General features: G+C 41.9%; 1 protein-coding gene across 1 annotated transcript in view; it reads left to right on the forward strand.

The window, feature by feature from the left end:
- The window catches only part of fstl5 (follistatin-like 5), a 302534-nt gene that overhangs the window by 261300 nt on the left and 21475 nt on the right, over nucleotides 1–19759 (forward strand). The gene's annotated exons all lie outside the window — the stretch shown is intronic.

The following is a 19759-nucleotide window of genomic DNA, read 5'->3' on the forward strand; positions in this document are numbered from 1 at the left end:
ATTATTATTATTATTATTATTATTATTATTATTATTATTATTATTATTATTATTATTATTATTATTATTATTTTCATGTTGGGGGAGGTAGTCGTCTGGTAATCCGGAGGTTTCCGGTTCGATTCCCACTCCTCCCAGGAAGCATGTTGAAGTGTCCTTGAGCAAGACACTTAACGCCTAATTGCTCCTGATGAGCAGGTTGGCACGTTGCATGGTTGCCTCCGCTGTCGGTGTGTGAATGTGTGAGTGAATGAGTAAAATGTGAGGAACTAATTGTAAAGCGCTTTGGTTAAAAGCGCTATATAAATGCAGCCATTTACCATTTACCATTTAGTACAGAATGTATTACCTGAAATTCACTATTCAGTGTTTAAAATGCCTAATCCTGTGACTGCAGTGTGACAGTCCCTGTCGAAACACTGTCACCATGACTGCTGGTTTCGACCTACATGGTAATTATTGGATAGAAGGCATTTTTCAGCCTGCAATGTATCTTCTGAGCTCTTGACTGACAGCATGTGATGGCTAAACATGAAACTTTTGAGGCTCTAAAAGATTGGTGTCCCTTTGCCATGTTTGTAAATGACCATGAGGGGTTAAAAAGGTCAAACTCTTTAGGAAATATGCTCTAGGTTTATGGTTAAATTCATTGCAGACTAAAAATATTAGCATTTCATCTTAAGATCCCTAATACTGGCATAGTTTAATATGTCCCCACCTCTTTTCTGATTATCTAAAATTGTCTCTGCCTCTAATTGCATTATGCCTTTAAATCAAATATCGTTTCCATCTGCTTCACAAAGGGTTAACCCCCTCACGTTCCCACTGGATGAGTCTGCCTCCCTGACATGCAGCTGTGTGAGTCGCAGCTAGAGGAGAGCTAGAGACGAGTCAAACAGACATCCCGTCTGTGCCTCAGAAAGGACTTTATGTTTTAGTTGTTATAACACAGAATTCATTATTTATTGTAGTGCACTGTTCTAACGTATGTCTTTCTTTCACCAAAACATTGATTTTCTATGCTATGCCATTGTGATAGAATGGCTGACACAGGCACATGACAGGTTGCGCTCCCCAGATTGCACCCAGATGACTTGTTTTGAACTTGCTAATTTGTGGATATTCACAGTGTCTTTGCCAAAACAAAACATGCCAACTAGGACCAGATAGAAAGCCCATGCTTCCCCGGCAGAATGACTGAATCAAGGAGAGAATTCAGCTGAAACAACAAGGCAACATTAACTCAGTTAGAAACCCTGCTCAAAACCTTTTCCAACCCTTCCAGCTGGCATTGACTCTGCCGTCCATTAATACTGGAGCAAATTGTCTTTGTTGTGAGCAGGATTAGTAACTGTCCAGATTTACTCGGAGAGATTCTTTGTTCTGACCCTGCTGAGTAGAGAATGATCTGACTGCAAAACTGTCACTGTAACATGAAATGATGGACACTGATATGACAGCTGTAAAAAGAGGCACCTTATTCTGCACTAGGTAAAAGGTAGGTTTGGTAGGTAAGACATTCACTGTGTGTAGTGTTGAAAACTCAGGCATTGCCTACTGTTTTGTATGAAGTTCAAACACACAAACTAATTTGTGTGCTCTGGTTGCATGTTATGTATGATGCATAATGGGCAACGCTTAGCCTTTTGGAGGAACTATCCATTCAGCACCCACGTTCATAGTTGATCATATTCCTTGGGATGTTTCCTCCCCTTGTTATACTGCTGTTAGCTTTATGTTTACTTATGTTTTTGGACCAATCCCAATTCCGCATAGTGTAGGGTGTACCGATTCTCTTGCTTTTTTTCTATCTCACACCATTCCAAAGATGATTACAACAATTTCCACTGCTCCACTGAAGTATCTTTTGACGGCGGACACTGTGGTTATGTCAGTTTAACAATCAGATACCGTACAACTGCTCAACTGCACGAACCGAGCAGTAACATTCCTTATTCCGGGGTTTGTTTTCTCCGCGACCGGGGGTTGTAGAATGGCAGTAATGTTGGAGAGACCCGTCCGGTTACGGAGAACTGGTGATGATATTCAAGAAAAACACAGAATTGTGCGGCTTTTTCTCTCCAGACGTACAGCGTTCAAAATATTTCATGAAAATGAATATCCTGTAAATAAAGATACATCCTGATACATGTACAATAAATTATACGTAAGCCTATGATTTTATATGTAAGACAGCATCAGTCACGCCCATCCTGAAGAAGCCTGGTCTGGACCCAGATGACCTTGGGAATTACCGGCCGATCTCCAACCTTCCTTTCCTGAGCAAGATCCTGGAAAGAGCAGTGGCCGCCCAACTGCACCAACACCTGTCCAACCATGAGCTCTATGACCCCTTTCAATCTGGCTTCAGGAAACACCACAGCACCGAGACTGCCCTCACCAAGGTCACCAACGACCTCCTCATTGCCTCCGACTCCGGTCACATCAGCCTCCTCATTTTCCTGGATCTATCTGCGGCCTTTGACACAGTCTCCCATTCCATTCTCCTCAACCGCCTCTCTGACCACCTGGGTGTTACTGGGGCCGCTCTCACCTGGTTTGAGTCCTACCTCACTGACCGAAAACAGTTAATCTCCATCTGCAACTCCACCTCCACCCCTGCCCCAGTCAACCAAGGTGTGCCGCAGGGCTCTGTTCTTGGTCCACTCCTATTCACAATCTACATGCTCCCCCTTGGTCACATCATCCGGAAACATGGTCTCTATTTCCACTCTTACGCTGATGACACTCCGCTCTACATCAGCACCTCACCCTCCACTCCTCTCCCCCCACAGCACCTCGTCAACTGTCTCCTTGACATCAAGGCCTGGATGTCATCCAATTTCCTGAAGCTAAATAGCAAGAAGACTGAGCTCATGGTTGTGGCCAAGCAGTCACTGCTCCCGAAGGTTGGAGACCTCCTCCAAGAAGTGGATGGCTGCCTAATCCACCCTTCCCCAGAAGTTTGCAACCTGGGCGTCATACTGGACTCCACCCTCTCCTTTCATTCCCACATAAAAACAATAACCAAATCAGCTTTTTTCCATCTCAGGAACATTTCCAGACTCCGGCCATCTCTCCCCGACTCCGTAGCAGAGACTCTTATCCACGCTTTCGTCACCTCCCGTCTTGACTATGCATAACTGCCTATGTCCTCATAGGGCTACCCAGTAATGCCCTGAACAGGCTACAATAATATGTGCAAAATTCTGCTGCCAGGGTTCTCACCCGTACCAAGTCCTGGCACCACATCACCACCACCCTCATCCACCTCCACTGGCTTCCAGTCAAGTCCTGCATCAATTTCAAGATCCTCCTCATCACCTACAAAGCCCTTCACTCCCTTGCCCCCCGGTACCTAGCGGACCTTCTCCATCCCTACATCCCGCCCCGGAGGCTGCGGTCCTCTGACTCCGGTCTCCTCTCCATCCCCACAACCAACATGCGGACTGTTGGTCCCAGAGCCTTCTCTGTGGCCGCACCCACCCTCTGGAACTCACTCCCTCCAAACATCCGTAGTGCTACATCCCTGCACTCTTTCAAATCCCAACTCAAAACCCACCTTTTCACCAAATTTGTAAATGATTTCCCCTTTTTTCTTTCGTTTTCTTTCTTTCTTTTCTTTTGATTAATATTTTGTTGTTACGTTGTTCCCTGTCCCCCTCCCTTAGCTGTTAAGAGCCTTGGGTCTCCTGAAAGGCGCTATATAAATTTAAGATATTATCATTATTATTATTATTATTATTATTATTATTATTATTATTATTATTATTATTATTATTATTATTATTATTATTATTATTATTATTATTATTATTATTATTATTATTATTATTATTATTATTATTATTATTATTATTATTATTATTAATGTTTCTAGGCCCTGCAAAAAACAAATAAGCTGATACATACTCGTATCACTAGAAATGCAAGTCCTTTACATTATTTTACCACATATGGTGAAATGAGGGGTGTCCCATTTCCTAGGTCAAGATTTCAACCCATTCCCCTTGTAGCCTCATTTTGAAAGGCCACTACCCAGTCAAGGGCACTCCAAAACAAGGGGTAGGGCCAATGGAAGGGAATTGGGATTGGGCCTTTGTGTGTGCAATATTGCAATATTGGAATATTGGGAAAGGCTAGGGATAGAATTCTGGTTAGGGCTTTAATTTAGTGTGGTTATTGGTTTGGTCTACTTAGTTAGTCAATTAAATTCACATTTGAATATAGGTATCTCTGGTATCTCTATGTTATAACACGTTCATATTGGATCCACGGGAAATGCTCACAATATTCTGTCTCTTGATGCTATTTTCAAGCACTTTTTTTCTCTCTAGTAATTCATGCCATTGTGTACCTATGTCCCTATGCCCAGGGCCGCCTCAGGGGGTGTGCGAGCAGTGCGGTCGCACAGGGCCTCGCGGGAAGGGGGGCCTCGCACCAAAAAAAAAAAAGGCCCTTTTTCATCACAGACCTAAAATCTAGTTTTGCTTATATGCTTATATATTTCACATTAGACACGTTTGTAGAATGTGTCTGACTTGTTCCTGGCTCTGCGGCTCTGCAGCAGACATACTCACTATTGGAGCTCTGGGGCTCTGCAGCAGGCATACTATTGGTTTCAACGAAGGGAGGGGTTACATCATGTGTATGCCGGCGTGCGTCAGCTGCGTTTGACTATTTCGCGCGTGCAGCTTTGGAGGTTATGCTTAGTTATGCCAGCCAAGATGAAGAGGACGGTCATTCGGCAGATGGATTGAAGATGAAAGTTGTTGCATGTTAGACAGTTCAGTCAGGCTAGCCATGTCGGCTTAGCTAAAGGCAGGGACAGCTAGTTAGCTTTAGCTACGTTATAATATCGAGTGCTAACGTGTGGTTCAGTCGGGATAGCCATGATGATGTCGGCTAGTAGCTAGCTTAGCTAAAGGCTAACTAGCATTAGCTAACCTAGAGAGAGTGCGTGCAGCATTGTTATGCCAAGATGAAGAGGACGGTCATTCGGCAGATGAACTTCGTCAACTCCACGTGGTTGTCTCCATCCTCTTGGACGTTTGGTGAGTTTTTAATGCACTCTATTCTATTCCCGCCGTGGATATCTCTCTCTCTCTCTCTCTCTCTCTCTCTCTCTCTCTCTCTCTCTCTCTCTCTCTCTCTCTCTCTCTCTCTCTCTCTCTCGGGAGCCAAACGGGCCGGCTAGCTGTTGTAGCTAATGTTATATTCAGCCAAGCGGGCCGGCTAGCTAACGTAGCTAACGTTATATTGAGCCAAACGGGCCGGCTAGCTGTTGTAGCTAATGTTATATTGAGCCAAAGCGGGCCGGCTAGCTAACGTAGCTAACGTTATATTGAGCCAAACGGGCCGGCTAGCTGTTGTAGTAGCTAACGGTGTGTGGCCTGGTGTCAGTACCTGGCTACTCTATTTGCAGTTAGCCTATTTAGCTGATGTTGGCCATTGGCTCCTTGCTACTTTGTTTTCTCTGGTATAGACCCTCTTCTCTTTGGATTTAAGTGTTGATCTTTGTCCTTTTGGATCTATGTATATTCATGTTGCCTTTGTGAAGTTATCTTTTCCTTCTGTTTTGTTCTTCCATTAAAAGTTGAATATCCTTTAGGGGCTCATCTTTGCTTATCTCTCTCATACATGCTCTCTCTAACACACACAGACATGCTCTCTCTCTCTAACACACAAACACACATGCTCTCTCTCTCTTTCTAACACACACAGACATGCTCTATATCTCTCTCTAACACACAAAATGACATGCTCTCTCTCTATATATTTATCTCTCTTTCTAACACACATATACATGCTCTCTCTCTCTCTAACACACACACAAACATACATGCTCTCTCTCTCTATCTCTCTCTTTCTAACACACACAGACATGCTCTATCTATCTCTCTCTCTTCAATTCAAATGGGCTTTATTTCACATTCTTGTATTTCTCCCAGTAGGTATGGGAGTTTTGAGTTATTGTCCATGTTTTCAAAGTCTCTTTGGGTGTTTGCAATTTGTGGGAAGTATAATTATGTCTTGGTATAGTGGGCAGGTTGTTAAGAAGTGGAGCTTGGTTTCCACCTCATCTTGTGTGCAGTGGGTCTGTCTTCGCTTGGGAGCCAGGTCTGCCTATGGCGGCCTTTCTCGATGGCTAGGCTGTGCTCGCTGAGTCTGTACCTAGTCAAGGATCTTCTTAGTATTGGGTCAGTCACAGTGCTCAGGTATTCTGCCACTGTGTACTCTCTGTTTAGGGCCAAATAGCATTTCAATTTGCTCTGGTTTTGGGTTGTTTCTTTCCAATGTGTCTCTCTTTCTCTCTCTCTCCCCCTCTCTCTCTCTCTCTCTCTCTCTCTCTCTCTCTCTCTCTCTGGCCTTGCTCTGGTGGAGGGTCAGGGGCATTGCCGGGTCTGTGCAGCGATAACACTGTATATTGACTGTAGAACGGGAGCTCTCTCTCGCTCTCTCGCTCTCTCTCTTGCTATATGTTGACTGTATCATGCCCAGCCTCGGGCAGCGCTATTATTTAAGAATATGTTGACTGTATGAAAAAAAAATAAAAAAAAAAAAATTATATATTTATTTTATTTTATTTTATTTTACCTTTTAGGGGGGGGCTCGCGTTTAAATCTTGCACAGGGCCTCGCATTTCTCCCAGGCGGCCCTGCCTATATATATATCAACTAACCCGGAGCTCCCCCACCCCACCCCATTTGCTATTTAAATATGCAAATCAATCAAACAAGCAATAAAATGTCCCATCCGTCACTGACAATAACGGACGGTGTTCAAACAGCCCAAGATGGTTTAATTAATTGAAAGATCATAGTCCGTTGAGAAGGTTGGAGCTCCCAGAGGAGTCTTTATAGTCCATGAATCCCCACCGAAATGCCATTTATCATCGAGACCATTGAAAGCGATGTAATATTCAAAGCAAGTACCTGATAGATGCATGTTGGATTTACACATGTTCCCAAATTGATGCTTACCTCTTATCCCCCTTTCATCTAAGAACCTGTGTTGATTGGACAGCTGTTATGCATGCGACGATGCTAAGAATGCACAACGACCAGCTCGGCCTTCCCCGGAGAGAGTGGTGTTTGTATTAGGATATCAATCACTGTGAGCTCTGGCAGTACATGCACTGTCTTGGTGGGAGGGGGGTGTGTGTGGGCGTACATTAGCTCATCCCACTCCAAGCATGGCGCTCACGTTTTCCCCACAATTGCAGATGAGCATTGATTGATTCCTTTATGGTAATGAGACCCATCCGATTTATTATTCCCGAAGTAACTTCAATACAGACTGAGTCTTTTACTCTGATAAACACACAGTATCAGGGAAGTCGTGACATGCCGCTTCAAGGAGGCCAGCTCAGGAAGGCTCTCGCTTTTGTTAAACGCTTCCTACTTGGTCCAAAGACGGGTTTGGAGCAATACAATGTAGTGTTCATGAAACTAGAGACGCCAGCTACAGTGGGCTTCTGCTTGAGCAGCCCTGTGTTGTATTGCTCGAGGTCATATTTAATTTATTATTATTATTATTTCAAACCTTCATTTAAACTCGAAGAGGCAACTGTGGTTTCCCTCATATACAGTCACGTCGAGTGTACATACAGAAATGAGAAGAAAAGAAAGCGTATAAAATCACACAGCATATAAAATCATAACAATAAGACAACAAGACGAGGCAAAGATCAAGGATAACAAATCAATTAAAACATGTACAACATGATTGACAAAGGTTGGAGATCAAGGTTTTAACAGCTGCAACAGAGATAATCTCAAGCCTTAAGGATTGTTGGAGTTCATTCCATGAGCTAGGGAACATCATAGCCAAATGCAGATTTACCCTGTTCCGGGCAAACTCTGGGGACCTTAAGGACCAGCCGGTCACTAGAACGGGTTTCATAGGTTCCAAAATTCCATTCCACTAATGATGTAATATAAGGAGGTAGCTTACCAATAAGGGCCTTAGAAATGAACACCAGCTTCTCCATCAGAGAGGGCCAACCAACCTTCTCATAAAGGACACAGTGGTGAGTGTTGTATCTATCATTAGTGATGATTATTACCGGTAGTAACATTACTTGAGTTTACACATGGACAGGGTTCCTGGTATATACTGTAATTTATCTATTTTATGTTTGTCCAATTATGAGCTGGGTTTAAACATGTTACTTAATTCAACATGTCTAAATATCAGAATCAGAACCATATTATGCCAAATACAATCAAATGGTAAATGTAGCATTTGTATTGATGAGAATGGTGCAAAGACATGCCAGTTTCCATAGTATGACCCATGCACACATGGTCCAGTGACAACACAACCTAGACAGATATTAGCAGCATGGCATGCAACATGGTAGACAAATACACAGAATAGGAGCAAATGCAGCATGCATGCATACGCTACTTTATCCCCCGTGTCCTGTACACCAGTGGTTCCCAAAGTCGGGGTCGCGACCCAAAGCTGCGAGATGATTTCCAAAAATTTTCAGGCCACTGAACTTAGAAGCAGGCCAGGGCCCCGTTCCCCGTACCTGGATAACTGAGTTAGCCGGATAACTTTCGGTCAAGTCTGACTTAAGCCGGACTTTCCCATTCCCCGAAGCTGGATTGTCTAAATCACCATGACAACAGATCAAAAAGTTTGAGCCTGGTCGAGAGCAGGGTTTAAGTTCAAGTTAGCCGGATGAACCATAGCCACGCCCCCGCAAAGAAGTGACAGCCCGTTTCCTGAAATTATTCCCACAGTCTACGATCTGCATTATACCATTCTGAATTACGTTTTTGTGCTCCATTCTTCCAGAGGGGGCTTTTGAAATGTAAAATAGACCCAAAATGCTGATACTAAATTCACTTTGTCCTAAATAATGCACGTTATATTATACCGTGGCGCTCGCTCGGTGCGATGTACACATTATGTGGTTATTTTAACAACGCGCAGCATTGCAAATGTGAATCCCGCGGGGATATCCTTAATGATTGAAACCTATCGCTCGTTTGGCTCTGATTCCTTTCATATTCTCCACTGTGGATGAGGAGCGAGGAAGGAGAGGAGCGCCTGGATTTTGTTTCATTCAAGCATAAAATTGAAGTGTCTATGCGTGGATTGTGGATTTTGTGTGATATTGTAACTGGGATTAAAATGTCTGATGAGATGCGCTGTTTGACGGATTTGAGAAATTGAATGAGCCGTTGACGTCACATTAATGAATGAGAATAAAGAGATAAAACTTCATTCAAAATAAAGAATATTCTAAACACGGGTCTCTCGTTCATTAATGTATAAACAATGAATTTATCCCATCTGGCACAGTGGTGCAGCGGTAGTGCACAATCCTGCCAACCGGGCGACCGGTGTTCGAAACCCTGTGTTTCCAATATAATTTTTTGGAATATAATATTAATGATTATACGCAGAAGTAGCCTAGTTTTAAGTTAAAATATTATAAATCTACATGCATTGAGGATGTCATTCTTTATATAGCTCTCAACGTGCACCAAATTGAATTATTCCTACATTGCAAAAAGAAGGAAAAGACTAGGAGAAGTGGGATTCGAACCCGGGCCGCCTGTGTGAAAGTCAAAAGCAGACACCGTTACACCACAGTGTAGATAAGTAAAAGATCCACCATACATCAATCAATGGGTAAGAGAGCCGTGTCCTTATTCCGTATAACAGTTTAACTAATTATTTTCGCTAGCAAGATCTCATTTGATTATCCATTCCATAAACCTACTGCCAGCAGGCAAGTTTAAAGAAATATAATCTGATTGATTGGGGTAATGAGGGACTTAAAATTAGCCTATAGATAACGCATTTAACTTGTCGGCGAGGCGATTGAGCCGTAATGCAATCTGTTAATAAAGTTTTAAATCAATTAATCAATCAATGCCGTTAAAAAATCAGGATCTCTGCTATCGATACGTGATGGCTTTTCAACTGAAGCGGCCGCGCGCACTTATCCTGGGTTTCAAGTCTGGTTCTAGTTAACGAGACTGAATCCACCTTCGAGGAACATGAAAATCCCGGCTTCAAACATCGGGTTAACTGAAGCTGGATAATGGGACTCTTGATCGACTTAGTTGAACCAGGTACGGGGAATAGGGCCCAGGACAGTGTTTCTTGTTGTATTCTAAAATTATATTCTATTCTAAAATGTGACTATATGGTTTTATATTAACTTAATAAATAAACAAAAGCGAAAAATCTACTTATTTCAACGAACATTTCAAACTAAATAACAGATTATGCACATAAAACGCTGAAAACAACCGAAGCAACAATAGTATTTTAATGAGGCTATTATTATTATCATTATTATTTTGCAACAAGTTAGCCCTCTCATAAATAGAACATATAAATGAATAACTAACTTGAACTAACTTACTAGGATTGAAGTGATATTTGGCTTAAGAAATCGGTCGCCTGGCAAAGAAAATTAAAAATAAAGCTTGACGATGTGCATTGGGCCGTGGCTCTCTGACACCTTATTTTCTGGGTCCCGGTCTGAAAAGTTTGGGAACCCCTGCTGTACACAACCTTGTGTGCCACAAATAATAATAATAATAATAATAATAATAATAATAATAATAATAATAATAATAATAATAATAATAATAATAATAATAATAATAATAATAATAATAATAATAATAATAATAATAATAATAATAATAATAATGCATTTTATTCATAGAGCACACTTTAAAATAAAATGTAATCTCAATGTGCTTTAACATGGCATACTAAATAAAGATATATTGCTATATTAGAGGAACACAAACACTAAGAGATGCAGTGAGGCTATTCAGCGACTCTATCCAGAATACACTGCAATTACTAGCGCAGAGTAGAGGCATTTCCACTAGAAAAAGATTTGCACGCATCTGAAAGCCATAGCCATGTTTTCACCCATAAATAAGAAGCAAACACACACATACACACACACCTACACACACCCACATGCATACAGTAACAAGTCATGTCAGGAAGCTGTAGTATCTCTAAGCAATTTAGCAAATTACTGAGTTGTTGAAATACATCATATTTTACAGTAGAAGTCAATAAATCACCACCCACACACATGGAAGGAAAACACACACACCACACACACACACATGGAAGGAAAACACACACAACACACACACATGGAAGGAAAACACACACCACACACACATGGAAGGAAAACACATACATCTCTCACACTGTCACACACACATGGAAGGAAGACACACATACCACACACACACACACACAGAAGAAAGACACACATGCACGCACACACATAACACAGATACATGGCGGGGGATTATCACCTCCTCCATTCACACTCTCGGCTCGAGGTCAGACGTTGGATCTCTCACCTCTTTACCCAGAGAGTTGGGCCTGCGGCAAGATGTGACAGCTGTTAGGGGACCCCCCTCTGTGGCCGCGAAGGCGACCATGTGAGACAGAGTTCATCCCTCCACGCTGTAGCCCCTCAGTTGAGCCAGGCTGGACCAGGCGGCCCCCGAAATCCTCCTGCACGGCCCGTAACAGACGCCGGGGCTGAGCATGGTGGCTCGTAGGGGGCACGGGCAGGGAGACATTGATGAACTTACTGATGTTATTTGTAGCTGGATATCTTATTGTGAGAATACGGTGATCCCTGTAAAAACTGTTAAAATTAGGGATGTCCGATATTATCGGCCGACCGATATTATCGGCCGATATCGGCAGTAAAATGTGATATCGGAAAATATCGGTATCGGTAAAAAAAAAAAAAAAAAATAACAATATTTGTTATATAATATATCCAGTGAAATTATTAGTTACCTGAAATTATTCCGTTTTTGGGGGGGGGGGGGGGGGGGGGGGGAGAAGCTCAGGATGAATAATCTGGGCTCTGCCTGGAGTAGTATGAAAACTATTGTAGGGCTTAAGGAAGAGGGTAGGACTAATATACAGCTTAGTGGCTATAATTCAGATCTGCAGCTAGCAGAGGAATTTAATGAGTTCTACACCAGATTTGATGTGCATGATTTTAAAGAGAAACACTCTGAGCTTAGGACAGGGTTGGTGACGTCCGAGGTTCATGCTCTCTCATTTGATGACCATAGTGTGATATAAAAGAAGCAGTGAAGCCAGACCAGCACTCTCAGGTTCAAAATTTAATGGCAGCCTGAAACAAACATGTTTCGGAATTACATATTCCTTCTTCAGTGTTATAGCTTGCAGTGCACTTGCAGTCAAGATAATGGTTATATACACAGGTGGTTAATGACTTGGCAGGAAATGACATCACGGCGCAGGTGTGCCTGAGTCTATTGGTCCTCAATGACAAAAGAAAAGACCTATCAAAATAGAGTCTGTTAGTAAATAAAAATTATACAAATATACAACGTATAAACATATATAAAAAACACAAAAGCAAAAGCAAAAATTGCATTACATTACCATACCAGAAACTTGCTATGTAACATGCCCGTAGTTTATAGGGCTAATTATGCCCCTATACTTATTTACATACTTTTTTCTTTTTTCTATTAAGCATCAAAGGATAAACATACCTCTTGCATGAAAACAACCACTTGGATTAAACCATAATCTTATAGATAAAAGGTACTTAAAGGAAACAGGTTAAAACGTTCTCTTCATTCATTCCTCTAGGTTCTATGCTATCAAACAGGTGAATATAATAACATTCCCGTTGTAACAGTAACTTATGTCTGTCTCCCCCTCTCGCGGGCCTGTGGACTAACTCAAGTCCCATGTATCTGAGATCGTTAACGGTATGTTTACACCTGGAAAAGTGTCTAGCTACTGACGACTTTATATCTGAATTTCTCACTGAACACTTATGTTCACTGATTCTTGTTTTGAAGGCTCTGGTTGTCTTCCCCACATAAGAAAAATCACACAGGCATTTTAGTAGATACACAAGATTGGATGAATTACACGTGATACGCCCTTTAACAGGTATTTTTTTGTTCGTTTTCGGGTGCGTGTAAAATTTCTCTTTGATCATGCCTTGACACTGTACACAGGCTTGACAAGGAACATTTCCATCAGGGATATTAGACAAAAAATGTGTAGGTTTCCTTATGGGCAAGTCGGTTTTAACTAATAGGTTGGATAAATTCACTTGTCTTTTATAAAAGTAATTAGGCGAATGTTGAAACGCTGTCCCTATTATTGGATCCGACTGTAGAATATGCCAATATTTATTGACAATGCTCCGTATGCCTCTCGTAATGGGGCTAAAAGTGGACACGAAAGATACTTTGTCTGTGTTTTCTTTTTTCTTTTTGGGGATAAACAACGAGGCCCTATCGATCAGATTGGTTTTATTCAGGGCTTTACGTGTGAAATCGACACTATAGCCTCTGTCATGAAAATTGCTTCTTAGAACTTCTGATTGAGCAGTAAATCTATCTTCAGTGTCACAAATTCTCATATAACGGAGTATTTGGCTGAAAGGTAGACTATTTTTCAAGGCAGGAGTGTGGTAACTGGAATAATGTAAGAACGAATTACGGTCTGTCTCCTTTTTGAAGACCTCTGTATGTAAAGAAATACCATCCGGGGCTTTCTTGATCAAAACATCTAGGAAAGGTAGAGGTATGTATATCAGACTTTAATGTAAACTTTATAGTTTCTCTGCAGGTGTTCAGGTACTCAAGGAAGGCATCAAGATCAGACGATGTACCAGACCAAATAAAGAACATATCATCGATATATCTCATATAGGATTTGACGAATTTCTCAAACGGGTTATTATAAAAAATGTGGTCAGACTCATACTTGGACATGTACAGATTGGCTAGGTTCACAGCGGCTGGGGAGCCCATGCTGAGGCCTCTGTTTTGCAAGTAGTATTTATCTTGGAATCTAAAATAATTCCGAGTTAGTACTAGGTCGGCTAGATTAACTAGCGCTTCTGTGGAGGGGAGTAATTCCTCTCTCGAGTTTAGATAAAAACTCAGTGCGTCCAGCGCGTCAGCGTGTGGAATGCTGGGGTATAAACTGACTACGTCTATGGTAACTAATAAGTCCAAGGGACTAATATTACAGGTCGAAAGTTTGTTCAAAAAAGTAGTAGTGTCTTTCAAATAACCACGCTGAGAAGAGGCCAAATCCTTAATATGCGAGTCAACAAATTGCGAGATCTTTTCTGTAGCGGAACCTATACCAGAGACGATCGGTCGACCAGGAGGGTTAACCAGATCCTTATGGATCTTCGGTAAAGTGTAAATAATAGGCGTAACCGGGTACTCTACGAACATAAACTTAAATTCATTTTCTGTAATCACCTCTGCCAATCTAAGGCTTTTAAGGGTAGTCTTAATTTCCGCAGAAAATTTAAATACTGTGTCTGTATTTAAAAGGGTATAAACCTCAATATCGTTCAATTGTCTATTGATCTCGGATACATACGAACTCTTATTTTGGAGCACGATTCCGGAACCTTTATCGGCTTTCCTAAAAATTAAATCATCGTTCTTAATGAGATCCTTGAGAGCTGCTGACTCTGATTCTAATAAATTAGGGTAAAGATGGGCTTTGTGACTGGTTTCACATAATTTAAGGACATCAAGTTGTACCAATCTGCAGAATGTCTCCACTGAGGGTGGGTTGAGATGAGGGGTAAACACGCTGCGTGGTTTAAATACCTTTCTTTTGGAACACAGGGTATCAGGCTCTGTTTCTGGCCTATCATCCACATCATCACTTATAGGCACATTTTCATTAGTAACATATTGAGTTCTCTTATCAAAACCTCTGGCATAAAATGCTCTTAACTTAATGTTTCTAAAAAACTTAAATAGCTCAACTTTGGTAGTAAAGGAGTCCATGACCATAGTGTGACCAGGTGTTTTAAAAGGTGTAAACCTAAGAAAAGTCCAGGTCCAGACAAGATAGTTGGCCGTCTGCTTGTAGGCCCTATTTTTTATAAATTTTTCATCTGTCTCTTACTCAGCAGAGGGTGCCATCTTTATGGAAGCGGTCCATTGTGGTGCCGGTTGCCAAGGGTCCTCGTCCCAAGGCCTTGAATGACTTCAGGCCTGTGGCCTTAACCTCTGTGGTTATGAAGTCATTTGAGAGACTTGTTTTAATGGTTAATGGTCGGCAGGCGCAGGTCCATTAATGAATTATTGTGTTGGCATTTCATGCCAAAAGGGGGATTGTAATAATTTCATTAATATTCCACTGAAGGATTTGATCCTGGTGAGAGCATAATCTCCCCCACTCTGGAATGTGCATCTGTGACCAAGCCCAGGCCATGCACCCAGAAATACATTGACCTGATTGACCTGATAACCTGTGTGACCTAATGACCGGTGCATGCATGGCTGCATCGGGCCTCGGGCCACCGGCCAGTGAGGAGGAGCAGACCTGAACATAATATCATATTCATCCCCAGACCAGACCATGTATGCCAATACCTGTCGGATCATCTAAATATGGAACTCCCACAAGAGTATTTAAGCCATGGTTGTTTGTCATTCTGGAGGGCTCTGGTCTCCAGGACTGTTTCTCTTTCCTGTGTGTTCCAGCCAATAAAAACCACTGATTGGATTCACCTTTGTTTCATGAATCTCTGTTCAGCCGGCTCATAAATATCAATCAAAATAACTCAGCTTTTTAATATCTTCAAACTCTTGGAAAAAACTGAGTTTTGCCTGGACCGTTTGCAATTGGCATACAGGGCTAAGAGAGGAGTGTCTGATGCTACCATCACCTTATTGAACCTTCTATTTAAACACCTGGAAGTCAGCAAGAAACATGTTAGGCTGCTTTTTGCTGACTTATCATCAGCCTTTAACACCATTCAGCCACACATACTAGTTGAAAAACTAGTAAACAACTTTGGCTTTGACTCAGGTATTATTGGTTGGGTTCTTGAGTTCCTCACAAATAGAATGGGTGAATGGGGAATTGTCTGGTGACAATCATCCACTGGCTCACCCCAAGGTTGTGTTCTTTCCCCACTCTTGTATATCCTGTATACTAATGACTGTAAAAGTCAACATGTTAATAGTCACATCGTCAAATTTGCAGATGATTCTGTAATTGTTAGTCTCCTGAGTGACAATGAGGCCAGCCACGGCCCAGATGACTTTGTTTCCTGGTGTGAAGAGGCATTTCTAAAACTAAATGTCACAGACTAAAGACATGTGCATTGATTTTAGACAATCTTCACTAGCTCCTCAGAGTAGTGTCATTAATGGCCAGACAGTGGATTTGGTGACCACTTATAAATATCTCGGTTCCATTATTGACAATTGTCTGAAATTTGATTTTAATACTGAAATGGTCTGTAAGAAAGGTCAGCAGCGGGGGAGCTCCAGTAGCTCACCGCATATCTCGGCGCTATTTCTGCGTCGGGGAAAACCGTGCTGCGTCACGGATCTGGTGGACTCCGAGTTCGATTCCCGGACCCGCCGTCATTTGCCAGAATGTCTTCCCCTGCTCTATATCCCGTTTCACCCTGTATCTGTCGGTCATGCTTGACCAGAAAAGCGATAAACGCTAAAGAATAAAGTAAAAAAAATAAAAAATAAAAAAGGTCAGCAGCGCCTCTTCTGTCCAAGGAAGCTAGCCAAATTTCAGCTGGATAAGTCCCTGATGATTTTGTTCTATAGGGCCTTCATAGAGTCTGTTGTTTCCTTTGCTGCCATTTGTTGGTATGGAAACCTTGGCATTAAACAAAATAATGCCCTTAACACTTTCAGTGGCAGCCGTTTTAGTTATCCTTGTATTCAATGGGCCACCGCTGTAAAGGATAGGGATTTTCACTGTGCGTCGCAGTGTTTGCAGGGCTATATCTATATTCTATATTATAGCTATGGAGACAATACTATGGCTCATTTGACATTAACTATCCCTCGTTCAACATGTGAACAAGAATTCTACATACGTTGATCGGCTGGATCGATAAGAAATCATTGTAGGATCAAGGTGGAATTTACGTCAGATAGTCCTTACCTTCAGGGTAATTCCAAAAAGAATATTCCAATTGTCTGATCGCGATTTCCAGTATTGATGTCGATCGGGTCCCTGACATGAAGTGGCACAAGATATGCCTCAAGTGTGCTGAACGCGTTTTGAAGTGGTTGGATGAAACGATTTACTTGGCTTGGTCTAAATTCTCCGCCCGGACGAAATTAGATGTGACACACAGTGTGAAATAAGGTTTCAAAGGGTGGGCGATACTGCCACCTAGCAGGATGCAGCCGGTATTGCCCTCTCGGGATCTAAGAATGATTTCCTATGGTAACACCGAGGTCTGTGACACTGCATAGAATAAAAAAATCGAATAAAAGAAAAAACAATGAAAACCAGAGAAATCTCACGTTTTGGGGCTCAACTGCTGGCGAGATAACCCGAGAAATTTCGGGTCTGGTGCAGAAAGTGTTAACACATCCACCGCCGGAAACGCTTTAAATCGTTATTGCCCGCCATGCTTTGACCGCCAGATCAAAGCAAAATATAAAAAAAATTCGCCATGGCATTCATAATTCATATATACACCTTCGACGCTGCAGCTGGACCCTACGGCTCAATACAACGACGGCTCAATACCGCCGCCTGGTGGATGGTCGGGCGAGTTACACTCGAACAACAGGAAGTGGGAGGTGTGCGTCGATTAAATTCATCCGGCCGTCAGACATTGTTGCAAGGCTCCCGACAGACACTATAGTACATATCGATCGCTTTATAAACGTAATAATCGATATCATTTCGGCGTTTATTGCGACATACAAACCGGAAATGGACCTAGGCGATCGACGTCCTATACTTGGGATATTTCACCGCCAGTCTCTTTGACGCACGGTAAGAGGACGCTAACGTTATTTTCAGCCCAATTGTTTATTCATTTCACTGCAAACCATCTGATCAATATATCACCCATACTACATAAAGTATTTACTGACTATCACAGAATTATAAACGACCCCCCCCCTTTCCTCCATGCATGATGACGCATAACGTATACGATCATATACAGTTGAATTTTTTAATATAGGGTGTCTAGGGAATAAACGGCAATCGATAATTAGGGATGCACCGAAAATTCGGCTACCGAAAATTATCGGCCGAAAATGGTTAAAAAGTCTCTTTCGGCTTTCGGCCGAAAGGGTTTTAGCACCGAAAATATATGACCGAAAGTCAAATAACGTGTTGTTGTGATGACGTCATCAAAACGCGACTACATACATACCGGTAGCATGCGCAACATGTAACGTGAGCAGCTTGGCAGCTCTTCCTGCATTCTACAGCCTGTGATAACTAACTCCTCTTGGGAGTAGGGATGCCCCCCGAAACCCGGTTCTAAACTAAATTAGAAAAAACCGGAGTATTTATCAGCTCCGACGTTAACGGTACTGCTATCAGTAGTCTAGGAGCGGATTAGCTACGGAGCTAACAGTGTACCATCCATCTGCGACGCAACGGTGGCAGCAACAGTGGACACTGAGTAATGTTAAGTTATGACGAGTTCGTTACGTTATGACGAGTTCATACTACACTACACGTATGAACTCGACATAACGTTAACGTTACTCCGTTTAAATGAAGTGTTTAATAAGCAGCAATCTGTTGTTGAAAATGTAACGTTAACCGGAAAACCGGAAATGGAATGCGAGGACAGGAAGTCGTCATCAATCGTTGTAGTCTTTTAGTCTTAACAGTCTGGAATTAATGTATGCATTCAAAAGTGCTGAATAAATGTTTTATGGGCCCATAATAGTGATTATTAATATTATTTAAGTTAAGTTTAGCCATAATCATGTCTTTTGCCATAATCAGGTAGCTAAAAAAAAACATATATATATATATTTATATTAATCATTTTCGGCCTTTCGGCATTCGGTTTTCGGCCAACTGTTTCCTATTTTCGGTATCGGTTTCGGCCAAGAATTTCCCATTCGGTGCATCCCTATCGATAATCTATATATGCGTTTAGGCCTATAACTCACGTTCTAGGAATTACTGCAGAAAACGATAAAAACACTTATATTCTAGACGGTATTAACACAACAATGTATGAATGAAAAAGTATAACGTTCCTACATCCTGAACGATAGATAATCGATGTTGAATGGGCCATAGTAATTTCAATTTAGCAATACAATTTAAAAAGTTATAGCCCTGCAAAGAAGGTGAACATCTAAAGTAGGCTTACAGTGGTGGCAGACTGGCTATATTGATGGATATAAGTTATGGCAGGGAAAGTGTTAATGGGATTGTGAGGGGGGCTAGCAAGATTGTAGGGGTACAATTCAGCTATCTGGGTAATATATATGACGAGCAGGTGCTCAGGAAGGCGTCATCGATTAGAGCGGACAGTTCTCACCCCCTAAATCCGGAGTATCAATGATTGCCTTCCAGCCAACGTTTGGAGACCCCTGCAGCTAAAAACAATAGATACAAATTCTCATTTATACCTACCTCCATTCGTGCCATCAATGGAGGAGGCAGGAGAGGGCGGCTTTGAGGTGGGTGGGTGGGGGGATGGTTGTGGTTGCTTGTTTGACTGCGACCCTGTCTGTCTGTGTTCTTCTTGTTATGTATGTTTGCTGTGTTATTTTTGGAGCTCTTATTTATCTGCTGTAACATGAATTGCCCAGCATTGGACATACTAATAAACTTGACTTGACTTGACTTGACTTGACTTGACGTGAGACGAAGGGACGTCCATGAGGACAGAATGGCTGCTAAGTCTGACGCGTGTTACGGATAGCAATGGGCCACAGGCGGAGGACGGCAA

The sequence above is a fragment of the Notolepis coatsorum genome (genome assembly GCF_963971535.1).
Source record: "Notolepis coatsorum genome assembly, chromosome: 16".
In the NCBI taxonomy this organism is placed as follows: domain Eukaryota; kingdom Metazoa; phylum Chordata; class Actinopteri; order Aulopiformes; family Paralepididae; genus Notolepis; species Notolepis coatsorum.